General features: G+C 43.4%; 1 protein-coding gene across 4 annotated transcripts in view; it reads left to right on the top strand.

Annotated features, from left to right (window-relative positions):
- LOC144685817 (histamine H2 receptor-like) overlaps window positions 1-12885 on the top strand; it is a 55468-nt gene that overhangs the window by 16886 nt on the left and 25697 nt on the right. The window contains exon 3 of one of the 4 annotated variants that reach the window (XR_013577786.1): window positions 12488-12659. The exons of the other annotated variants lie outside the window; for them this stretch is intronic. The gene's annotated coding sequence lies outside the window, so the exon portion shown is untranslated. The remainder of the gene's footprint in view (window positions 1-12487; window positions 12660-12885) is intronic. 4 annotated transcript variants of the gene reach the window in all.

Below are 12885 nucleotides of genomic sequence, written 5' to 3' on the forward strand. Positions count from 1 at the left end.
AAAAGAGGCATTGGCATTATAATGGGGGGATGGTGACGTATTAGTAATGTCAGTGGACTAGTAATCCAGAGCCAAGCTAATGCTCTGGGGATATGGTGTTCAGATCCCAGCATGGTAGCTGGTGGAATTTAAAATTCAATTTAAAAAAAGTCCTGGAATGGGAAGCTAGTCTCAGGAATGGTGACCCATGAAACTATTGTTGATTGTTGTAAAAGCTTATCTGTTTCACTAATGTCCTTTACAGAAGGAAATATGCCATCCTTAACTGGCCTAGCCTACATGTGACTCCAGGTCCACAGTCATGTGGCTTACTGTAAATTGTCATTTGAAATGGCTTAGCTAGCAACTCAGTTCAAGGGTAATTAGGGATGGGCAACAAATGCTGGCCTTACCAGCAATGCCCACATCCTATGAAAGAATAAATTTAAAAATGCCTGAAAATAAGGGGGAATGGGCACAACAGCACATTCTGCCCTGTTTTCCCTGTAAACACTGGCTGGTTGCCTATGTGGATGGGGCATCCAATGTAACTGACAGCAGATTCTTCTAGGGTCAAAGGATGTGAAAGGGACGGACAGCAAACCCCAGAATGTAATTGCCCTCTTTTGTTTGAGAAGCAGCAAAATGGTGATGAGGTGGAGGCCTGTTGTTTTTGGGCATTTGATTTGCTGCAGCCCTCAGGCCTTCATCAGCAATCGGATTTGCTCCTTCTTCAGGGACAAAGTCAAACAAGTTCATGTCAGGTCCCCCTGAGTAACACCTGGGTGAGCATAGAGGGGGAGAGGAATACCGGGACCAATATTTTCAGTGCTCCTGGCACTCGTCAGTTTAGGCTGCATGTTTGTACTACAGGAAAATGAAGTTTTTATTAAACAACTGGGTAGAGGATGATTGGCAGTATCTCATTGCCTCAATGAATCAGGGCCTTTGAAGTTGTTGCATAAGCTGGGACTGCACAGTGCCAGTAGTGAATTATTTTTAAATGATCACACAAGCATAAATGTATATATCTGGCTGGTCGGCATGCATGTGTAAGTGATCATTGTTGTGATAAGAAGGTTAAATAATAATGGCCCCTTTTGATTGGAGAAGAACGAATCAAGATCTCTGTAAATTACTATTTTTGTTGAAAACAGTAAAGTGAATGTCATCATGGTCTACTCTCATTGGAGAGAAAGAGACAACTGGTGATGAGTTTAACCTGAGGATCACCACACCTCAGGTAAGGGGTGAAGTTGAGAAGGCAGGGCCTTCATGGATGACCTCAGCTGGTACAGGAATTGAACCTACACTGTTGGTATCACTATATTAAAAACCAGCCATGCAACCAACTGAGCTAACCAACCCCCCCACCTTTACTCATGCATCTAAAACACCTTTCCAGACCTTGACCCGGGCTTAATTTTGTAGGTTATGCTGGTTATTTTTTTTCTAAATTAATAACTGGCTGTTGCTGAGGACAGCAATGCTGGGTGGCTTTTCAAAGGCTGCAGGGCAAGATCTTGCTTGGGGAAAGGGGAGAAGTGGCCTCAGGCAAGGGAAGAAGCTGCAGGACGAGAGCTGTACTGAGGAAGGAGGGTATCCCAGGTTGTGTGGGGGTGCACATGTTGATCTGTGCAAATGGCCTCAAGGTGGTGGGGGCTGAGGAGGCAGTCTCCAGAGGAGACTAGGCCAGCTTATGTGTGTGAGAATGGTTGGCATTCTCTTGAGTTGGCAGTGAGTGAGATGCCAGTGAATGTGTGATGGGCTTGAGTGTATGAGTTTAGAGTGATGAGATGGTTGCCTTACCCTGGCTGCACAGATGAGATCATTCATCCTCATCCATCCTCTATCTGCATTGGATGACCAACCACTTCTGCGCAACACTGGTACTAATCACCACTGCCATCACCTACCAAGTCGGAGTGGTTTTGTAACTGCCCCTCATGCAGCCAGAGAGGGGGCAGAGGACACCACAGCGTTCAAAAGGCAGTCAAGGGCTGTAGTCTTCTTGCCTTTAAGGACATGTCTTCTTTGCTGCAGTCCTGGGTTGGAAGCACTGATCACGGCTGTTCTTCAAATTTGATGCCTGGTGTGATGAAGCTGCGAGGTGATGGCTTGGCAGGCGAATTGGAGCCCGCCCACCATGGAAACAGTATGTTTCCCAGGAATGCATAAGCAATGTGATGGGTTAGGGATGATATGGCGTGAAAACCCGCCATCTCTGCCAGCGGATTAAACGTCATTTTACCTGCCCACTACCACACAGTGCAAATCTGGGACGATTCTGTTCTAAGTTTTTCACAGCTTAGCATAGTGGAGTTGCCTAGTTGTTGCATGTCTCCCTCAAGAGATATCTGAGCCATTGGAGCAAAGTGAGAGGGAGGGGAGAAGGGCCAAACCAGCCCCTTGATTTAATGATGATTCCCTGCGTGCCCTCCTCCATGCTGTTTAAAACTGATGGGATCAACTAATGCCATCCATGTGATCACCTCCAGGGCCTTCCACCTGAACGTCGTCATGTTCCCTCACCTCATCCTCAGCCTCATTCTCAGATGAATGCCCTTTATCTGCTATGCTCTCTTCCTCAAGGGCATCCCTTTCTAGATTGCGAGATTATGAAGGGCGCAGCACACAACAACCATGAGGGACACATATGATGAAGTGGACTGCAATGCCTCTCTTAATCTGTCAAGGCATCTGAACCTCATTTTCAATAGCCTGATGGTCTTTTTGACGATGGCCTTGGTGCTTCCGTGGCTGTCATTGTTATTCCTCTCTACGTCTGTTCTTGGTGTCCTCACTGGAGTCATAAGCCATCTCTTTAATGGGTAACTCTTGTCACCTATAAGCCATCCAACCAGGGCATCAGGGCTGCTGAATAGATCTGGTACCTGTGAGTTTCGCAGAATGAAGGAGCCTTGGCTGCTGCCTGGGTACCTGGCAAGTATCTGCAAGCTACTTCAGTGATGATCACAGATCAGCTGGACGTTCAGTGATTGGAAGTCCTCCATTTAATAAGCTTGCAGGGCAGTCCAGCAGACGCCTTTATGGTGATGTGCCTACTGTCATTGGCTCCCTTTACCCTGGGGAAAACTGCAATCACTGCAAACCCTCTGGCTATTTCGAGTTACTCCAGTCGAAAGAGATGGAATTCCCTGTGCTTCAAAAAATGGCATCAGTGAAGACCTTGATACAGTAGGGTGCAGCAGGCTGTGTTATGCCACTGAGGTCTCCACGTGCTGCCTGAAAGGACCCTACCACCAAGAAGTTGAGTACAATAGTGACTTTAAGAGCTGCAGGCATCAGGTGTCCCCCAATGCAGTTGGATGAAATCCCCCCCTGCCAGCATGTCACAGAGTGCTGTGATTATAGCTGTTGAGAGCCTGGGCCTCATCTTGCATTGTGTTTCAGACATCTGCATGTAGCTCAGCCTCTGCCTGTATACTCGAAGTGCTGCATAAGTCCTTCTGCATTTCTGTTGGGAATGTATGTTGGCTTCATCACCCTCTTGGTGTGGCACAGTTCTGGCAGCCTCATGCACCACCAGTGCATTCTGGACCTCCTGATGTGCTGTTCTTCCTCTCACTCTCCTCTTCCTCATCCTCACCTTCTGCTCCTCACTGGAGGTTGTGTCTTCCACAGAGATCACAATCCCCATTTTTGGCCTAGATTAAAGAGTAGATTGATGGACAATGTCTAAAGGGATCTCTCAGCAGGAGGAATAAGGCCACTAATTAAGATAAGTTTTAAATTGAAACTCTGCTTCTTGCATGAAGCACTTCCAGCCGTCACAGAGCTCTGAACTGCTGAGCTAAAACTCAGGGCTCAGCTGAACCTTTTAAAGCCGCCCTAACAAGCTGCCTAATGAAAAAAACGGGAAACCCACCCGGCGTGAAACACACTTTGCAAGCATTTTATTGCAGACACTAGGTATTATTCAGGGCAATTGCCTGATTAATGATCTTAAATATGCACTTGATTTAAAGTTGAATAATGCAGGAGGGCTCCCGATTTTTATCCCCACCCACCAGCCATGTTGTCCAGATTTGCCATAATCTTGTCGGAAATATGACCTGACATCATCATGCCCGAAAATACGTCGGCGTGGGCATGGAACAGTCCCGCTTTTGGAGCATATTATTCAGCCCCTTAGACCAAGTAAATTCAAACTTATGGTAGATGCTATGGAATAAAGAGACTATTAAATAGCCCAACTTTGCATCAATGCAATGTAATCATACTTTCTCTGTTTTTGTTTTGCCAATACACAGATGAATGAGATTTAGATCAGAGAGCAGCATGAAACTTTGATCACTAACTCTGAAGAATAAAGTTTAACCTTTGAACTAAAGGTTGGCTTCCATTTAAGGCAGGAAGCATCTCTGCAGATTGGTGATAGTATTACACCCATGTGGAATATAATTTTCATTATACTCATAAATTGACATGAATTTAATTAAAATATTTATTCAGCCTTATATGGTAGGGTCAGCTTTAATGGGCAACTCAGAATAAGACAAAATACTGCTGTATCTTAAAGAAAAGCATTGCTAAGGATAAGGATGTTGTTCTTAATTACCAGCACAATTCTGCAAATAATCATGAAGGGCATGGTAAATAAATTTTAATTGCTAAGTGCGCATAGATGTACAAAGCAGAAATTGTGTGACAGTGATTTAATTAAATAAGGTATCAGGTGATGCGAATATGAGTGAAAATGTAGATGTAATATGCCGGGCTTTCACTAAGGTGTTTGATAAGTTACCTCATAGAAAAATAGTATATCAAATGAGCATGCACGATATTAGTTGGACACTTAGATTATTGAAATTTGGCTGAAGCTTTCCTTTGTTTGCTCGAGTTTGGGACATTGTAAACATAGTTGGAAGATTTTTTTACATTTGTTATTTCAAGAAAAATCACTAAAGCATTTGAAAGGATTGCGTACATGGGCCCAGGTTTTAAGGTCTCCAGATCATCGGAGACCAGACATGCCCCCCAAGATGTGCTACGAGCCCCCTGACTCCCCCCTTGATCCCCCCTGCCCTCAATTGCCCTGACCTCACCTGACTGCCCCCCACCAACAGACTTGCCCCAACCCGTTGATTACCCCCGGCTGTAACCTGACCAACCCCCGCCCCCTGACCTGCCAACTGCCCTCGACCTGACCTGACCTCAGCACGTCACCAAGCTGCCACCCTACCCCATTACCCACATACTGCACCCACCCTACAACACGCATTCACTAACACACTGAAAAGCTGTTTAAATGTCCTATAGCTTTTCAATGTGTTAGTGAACATCTAACCAGGATATGGCAGCTACTGCCGTAAAAAAGTGGGTGTGGTTTCTGTGTGGATTCCCTTCGTTGATGTCTCTGATGTGTCCTGTGCTGACTGAGTTCTACAGGATCTCCATCGGAAGATTGGCCAGAAAAATTGGAGGAAGGTAAGTGGGTACTTTTTTTTATCTGATCACAGTCGGAAATAGGGGCTCCAACCCTGATCGTAAGATTTGGGTTATAATTTTATTCGAAATAGCAAGAAGATGAAATCTTCCTGCTAAATATATGGTACTATTAACACATTGCAACCAGAAAAATCTTCCACAGTTCTTCCAACTGAATCGTTCAACTTCTATGTGCGCTAAGCTTTTGGCCTAGCTAGATCGAATAGGGAAATGTCCCAGTTCGACAGACCTGTCTCAGTAGGAAGACCCAGAATGACATGATCTTTGTTCTAGGAGGATGGGTGTGGGATGGAGTCCAGGCCCCTGTCCCCAGAAGCAGACTGTAAGCGACCACAGGGTGGCCGAGTGCTGAGGCGGACTAGTCATGACGTAGTCATGAGTAGCTCTCTAAACCTCACCCCTCACAACCCTTCAAACCCTCACCCAATCCCCATGTCAATTCATGCGCTCACCCACCCCATGGCCCTTATAGCCCATGTCAGTTCATGCCAACTTAAGGCCCATCCATGCCCATTCATCCTCCCCATGTCCCTTATAGCCTCCATATCAACTCATGCCAAATTTATGGCCCTTCCATGCCTATTCACCCAGTGAACACTATGTACAGAACAAGTGAGCCATCTTGTAACAATGGCATGTGTTGGCAATGGCATAACTGCTTTAAAAACCCATTCACAAATCTTCTTTTGAAAATGAACTATTAGTCCCTATAACCCTATAGAAGTGTCAATCAGACAGACCACTAAAGTATCAATAGAGGCTTCAAACAGTCCACACCTTTTAATCTTCCACAAATAAACGTTGAGACATTGAGAGAAGAGATCACAGAAAGAACCACTTATTGTAACCATTTGATGTCAAATATGTTAATTAAGCAAAGTCAACAATTCTCTCCAGCTGTTAAACAGAACCCCACTGAGATATTCCTTTTCTGAATTTGGGTTCTCAGCCAAGGATGTTAGCTTTGCTAAGAACCTACCCCCACAATGGAGCCGGCCAGGTCGGGAATACGGGGGACAGGCTCTCTACTCACACCCTTATTGTATGCCAGAAAAAAATGGGGATGATGAGAATGCTGGTGGGAATATCAGAATCAGGATAATGGCTCCAGAGTTGTTAAGACTATGTGAAAATCCAGCCTTTATCTCAGATTAGAAAGACTGGGGTATATGGGGTTAAATTGATAAATTGCACATTTCGGTCTGATGTCAGGAAACTCTGCTTCACAGAAATACTGACCAATACATGGAGTGAATTTGCAGATAGAACAGTGGGGGCCTAACCCTGGAACCATTTAAAGAATAATGATATGTTATAGCATGTGTGCTTTGCCTGAAGGCAGCTCCTTGGCTCATTGTCTGCTGATGGTCCATCATGAGCCATTTTTCTTGGCAGTTTTTTTGTCAGTGGTGATTTGCCCTTGCCTTCCACTCTTAGGTGCAGGGCAAGGGGGCAGGTCCCAAGTTAACCTCAGCCAGAATGGGAATCGAACCCATGTCATTGGCATTATTCTGAACAACATGCTAGCTATCTAAGTTAACCAGCTGCCTTTGAGAAACATAAGGCTGCTACAATTGGTTTATTTTATTTATTGGTTTGTTTCCTGACTTTAGGTTGGTTCCGTATGGACAAGCTAAGTTAAGCTATAAGGCTTTCCTCATTTGCAATTATCTTGTGATGCATGTGAAAAAACTGTAGGCATCAATTCAATATTTAACTGGATTTGAATATCATGGGAACTATTGGTCTAATCACTGGATACCAGGAATATTAGAACAAATAATGAAAACAGTTCCTCAATTCCACAATGAACATATTCCCCATTAGGAAATTTGAGCTATCAGTTAACATTTTTGGCTCAATGCCAAATGAGTCTTCCAGATTTCATTTTTTTTTACATCTTCACAGCAGAGTTAGTATCCTTATTTGTTTAGTGCTGAAGCGCACTGATTAGTGACGTGAGACCTTGGAACCCCTGTGAAAGGTTAAAGTTTGAATGCCTTACTTTATATACAAAAACATTTTTATTCATTTATTTTAAGATAAGCCTGCCACTTTCAGCAGTGGTTTATTTCTCACACAGACCACAACTGCAACAAGTACTATAGCATGTAACCAATTGGTTCACTTAGGCAAAAGTGAAGCCACGTATGTACGTGCTTGTCATCTGTTACAGGCCAGAAAACCACTTCTGTTTGAGATAAATCTAAATTTGAAATTCCAACTGAAACTTAGAGAAGCACACGTTAGTGAGTTCACAATTGCCAGTAATTTACATGATCAGTAATTTTCTTTTAGAGGGAAATAAATGTTAGTTCTCAGAAATGAAACGCACTCCCAGGTCAGATCACTCGTGACACGAATTAGATACAGAGGCCAGAATTTTCCAGTCTCTCACGCCAGCAGGGTATTCCGGTCCCACCGATGTGAACGGAGATTTCAATGGCTTACCGGCCCCGCAGCAGGGGAACCCGCCATGGTGGGGGGAGGGGTGGGGGGGTGGTAGCGGAAAATTCTAGCCAGAGTCTTGGTCCTATGCCAAAAACATTAGCTGTTACCTCAGAAGATCAACTCCTGCTGCACTAGTTTCCACATCCCAGACCAGCTACCTTTTTACACATCTCTAGGCAGCTTACAGGAGGAGGTCTTGTGGGGCAATGTGTACTGACCCCACCTCTGGGTTCAAGTCCCACTCTGGGACTTGATCACCATGGAAGGTGCTTTCATAATGTGGCTACATAAATTGATATCAGCCTGTAAATCCTTCCAATATGGCAGATGGTAAGAGTGGGAGAGTTTCCTGGTCAGCCATACTGCAGAAGGCAATGAAGGAGAAACCACTGCAGTTCTCTGCCAAACATAATCGTGGACAAATCCGTGGTTGGCACCACCCTCTTAGGGAATGATATGAGGAGGAGGGGGAAGATTTGTGCTAAATATTGGCTAGTTTTGTGCTTTGGGCTGATGGCTGGTTGGGAATGACCATATATACTTGTGTAAAAGTCATGTTTCTACGACTAAATCTTTAGTCAAAATCTAGGGGGTTGACTTTTACAAAAGTAACATCTTGGAGAGATTGAAATCCACCCTTTCCCATCATCTCAACTATCACAGAGTTGCCAGGTCAGAGACTGGTCCCACCACCCCACCCCCAAAAGTAGTGCAAAAGAAGCATTGAAATGCACAGATATGAGGAGTTGAACAGCCTCCTTGAATGGTGTGCTATTCTATGCTTCAAGTGGGTTTGCACAAGGGCAAGCTTGATTTCAGTGAAGAGGGGGTGGTAAATTTGGACTTTTTGGCCAAAAGTCAGGTGCTGACTTATACACCGTTACTTGAGCATATATGGTACTTAAAGGGTGGAATTTTCTGGCCCCGCCCATTGCTGGGATTGTCCAATCCCGAAAGTCAACGGGCTTTTGCTGGGCTGACAAATCTCCCGCGACGGCTTCCTATACACTTCAGCTAAGTACTGATCTAAGGAACATTCAGAGCTTGATTTGAATCTGGATCTGGAGGCAAAAATGGCTAATGACTTATTTTATTCTCAAATGAATAAAAATACAATTCTAAGCTCCATTGGATTCAGAAGTTTGTATTTGAATAGAGTAAGGTACAAGTGTCAAAATTGCATGCTTATAATTTGGAGAGGATCACTACCTGGATAAATATATATCCAATTAGCCTTACAATTTTTATATAATTTGGTTCACAGGCACTGAGTTTTTTTGATATTGTTTGTGGGGATTAGATTTATTTTAACAATATTTGCACCTCAACTAAACTGCGTTTATATAGCACCTTCACATACAGTGTAGTATAATAATTGATATGTAGGTAAATGTGGCAGCCATTTTGCACAGCTTATATAAAAGTATCAAAATTAATGAATAAACAGTTATTCTAGGTTATTTGATGGTGTTGGTTAAGGACAATGGGAGAACTCATTTCTATGAAAAAGTACTATATGCATTACTGGCACATTAACACCTTTAATACCCACTTGAACATATTATCTGAAGGACTGTATCACCAATAATGTGGCACACACAGCGCTGTGCTGGAGTGCCATGATGTTTTGATCCTGGATTATGGTTTGAACTCACAAGAGGATTGTACCAATTTAACCGAGCTGAATGGCAAATAGCAGAACAATTATTATGCTTAAATACGGTTTCCCAATATCTGAACATATTGAAGTATGGCTGCCATGGTAGTGAGCAGGAATGATTTGTCAAACTGCCAGTTCTTAAAGTTTTATTTAAATCCATCTCAGATTTCAGTGTTCAAATATTGGATTCGAGTTGTAACAAGAAGAAGTCCAGAAACAATTATCTGTTAGATCTTGAGATTTGAACTATTGTTAAAACCACAACATTTAGGATTAGAAATTACTTTTGGCAATATTAGAGAAGAGAAGGTTGAGAGGGGATTTGATTGAAGTGATCAAAATCATTAGGGGTCTAGACAGAGTAAATAGAAAGAAACCGTTCTTGTTGATGGAAGGGTTGAGAACCAGAGGACACTGATTTAAGGTGATTGGCAAAAGAATCAAAGGCAATATGAGGAAAAACATTTTTATGCAGCGAGTGGTTGGAACCTAGAATGTTTGGTGGAGGCGGATTCAGTAATGGTTTTCAGAAGTGAATTGGGTAATTACCAGTGGAGAAAAATAATTCAAGGCTACGGGGAAAGGGCTAGGGAGTGAGGCCAGCTGAATTATTCTTACAGAGAGCTAACATGGACCCAAATTACTTCTGTGTTGTATCCATTCCAAAATTTAATGATTCTATGATTTTCTGAATGATTAATTCTTATTACATTTGTAGTGCCTTGAGCCATCTCTGACTTTAACTGCAGTATTAACCTATTTAAAATAAACTGGATAAGTCATATGGCTTGCTAGACGGGGACAAGTCAACAGGTCAGTGATAGGCCTCCTGTAATTCATTTGCTTAGTACTTTAGGTAGGTAAATAATCCATTAAGTAGCACTCATTGCATCCACACAGAAAGATCTTAATCTCACTCCTGATAGCCAGATGATTCCACTTCACAGAATTATTACAGCGCAGAAGGAGGCAATTCAGCCCATCGTGTCTGCTCTCCAACTGAGCCTTATGACTTAGTGCTATTTTCCTACCTTTTCCCTGTACCTTTGCACAGTGGCCTGAATTTTTCAGTCGGTGGGCAGGCTCGGCAGGAGTGGTTGCGGAGCCGACTGCCGCCCGTGATCAGCTCCGTGCTGCCATTTTATGCGGGTGGGCCAATTAAGGCCTGCCCAGCTTAAGACGCGAGCCATAGCGCTCAGTGCTACCTGAGCGGGCAGGGGGAGAAGAGAGAGTCAGGGCCAGTGCTCTTTTGCACATGTGCCTCAGGGAGATTGAATCGCTACTGAAATAATTAAATAAATGGAAAAAATAATGAATTAAACATGTCCCCTCATGTGACTGTGACACACGAAATGGGACATGATTTATATTTCAAGAAACGTTTTATTTGATTCATAAAAGCTTTAGGAAACATCATCCCGCTCATGGGTGAGGTTTCCTAAAAAACATAAAGGCCGTTTGGCCTTTTCACCTGTCTGCCAACCGTAAGGTTAGACTAGGCCATTTAAACACCGGCGGGTGTGCAGCTGACTTCAGCGTGCGCACGCCGAACGAAACCTCGCGAGGCAGCGCAGTCACGTCGGGACGCACGCCCGATATCATTGAGCGTCATTTTACATGCCGGTGTGTCAGGCCCTCCCCCGCATGCCGACTGAAAAATTCAGGCCAGTGTTTCTATTCAAATAATCATCTAATGCCCTCTTGAATGCCTTGATTGAATCTGCCTCCACCACACTTCTGGACAGCACTTTCCAGGCTTGAACCCGTTCTAGTGAAGCTCAACGCAAACTGGAGGAACAGCACCTCATCTTCTGACTAGGCACTTTACAGCCTTCCGGACTGAATATTGAGTTCAACAATTTTAGATCATGAACTCTCTCCTCCATCCCCACCCCCTTTTCGATCCCCCTTTATTCCAATAATTTATATAGATTTTTCTTTTCCCATTATTTTTAAACGTATTTCCATCCATTGTTTTATCTCTACCTTTTAGCCTATTTCGATCCCTTTCCCCCACCCCACCCCACCCCCACTAGGACTATCTGTACCTTGCTCGTCCTGCTTTCTACCCTTAATGTCACCTATTATCACATTCCTTAGATAATATCACCACCTTCAACACCTCTTTGTCCTTTTGTCTATGACATTTTTTGGTTATTTCCACCTATCACTGGCCCTCTATCCAGCTCTACCTTTCCCACCCCCCCTTAAACCAGCTTATATTTCACCTCTTTTCTATTTTTCCTTAGTTCTTTTGAAGAGTCATACGGACGCGAAACGTTAACTGTGTTCCTCTCCGCAGATGCTGTCAGACCTGCTGAGTTTTTCCAGGTATTTTTGTTTTTGTTCCAGACTTGAACCACTCGCTGTGTGAAAAAGTGTTTTCAAACATCACTTTTGCTTCTTTTGCAAATCACTTTAAATCTGTGCCCTCTTGTATCCTCTTATGAGTTGGAACAGTTTCTCCCTGTCTACTCTATCCAGCCCCCTCATGCTTTTGAACACTTCTAACAAATCTCCTCTTAGCCTTCTCTCCAAGGAGAACCGTCCCAATCTCTCCAATCGAGAGTGGAGGGAATCAGAGTGAAGATCAGGGAGAGGAATAGAAGAAGAGGGAGAGAACATTATGTAGCATCAGGGGGCTTAAATACATAGGCTAGATCTCCAGTACTAATAGCTATGCTGTTAAAAATGCATGTAGAAACCTAAACGGTTAATCTGAGAAGTAGGTTGTGCATATGGTGTAAATAATATAGAGGAGAGAAGCTAGCATCATAATATAAGATAGAAATTGATAGGTGGTGGCCAAGTCGTTCAGTTGATTGAATGCTTCATGACCAACCATCTTGTCTTCGCATTTGAAAGATGTTTGTCCCTCAAGCTTATGTGCTTCATCTGGGTGAATTTTGTTTGTTTTCACCCAAGCCACCAGGTGGAGTTATATACGTTAGAGAGGTATTCCAGGAGGGGGGACCTGATACGCCCCAGTAGAATTGTGACTCCAGCCAACTAATTGCAGAACTGCAGCAAATCCTGGAGGGAAATCATGGACAAGTTTTCACCCCAGACCATCCCAGCTGGAGGAAAATACAAAGTGGTGAGTGCTATCAGAGGGACAAAAAGAAAGATGAATTAAAACAATTATTTATGATATTCTACGTGTATATTAGGGTATTGCTGTTTGGTGTGATTGAATAAGATAAAGAACCTATTTTTATTTTAACCGATTTTTTTTCTCCTTACCCGTATCACTTGTTGGAGCATACCTCTGTAGCAACCTGCCTCAACTTGTCCAAGGAGCTATTATTCATCTGCAACTCTAA

Source organism: Cetorhinus maximus, chromosome 10 (genome assembly GCF_964194155.1).
Source record: "Cetorhinus maximus chromosome 10, sCetMax3.hap1.1, whole genome shotgun sequence".
Lineage (NCBI taxonomy): Eukaryota > Metazoa > Chordata > Chondrichthyes > Lamniformes > Cetorhinidae > Cetorhinus > Cetorhinus maximus.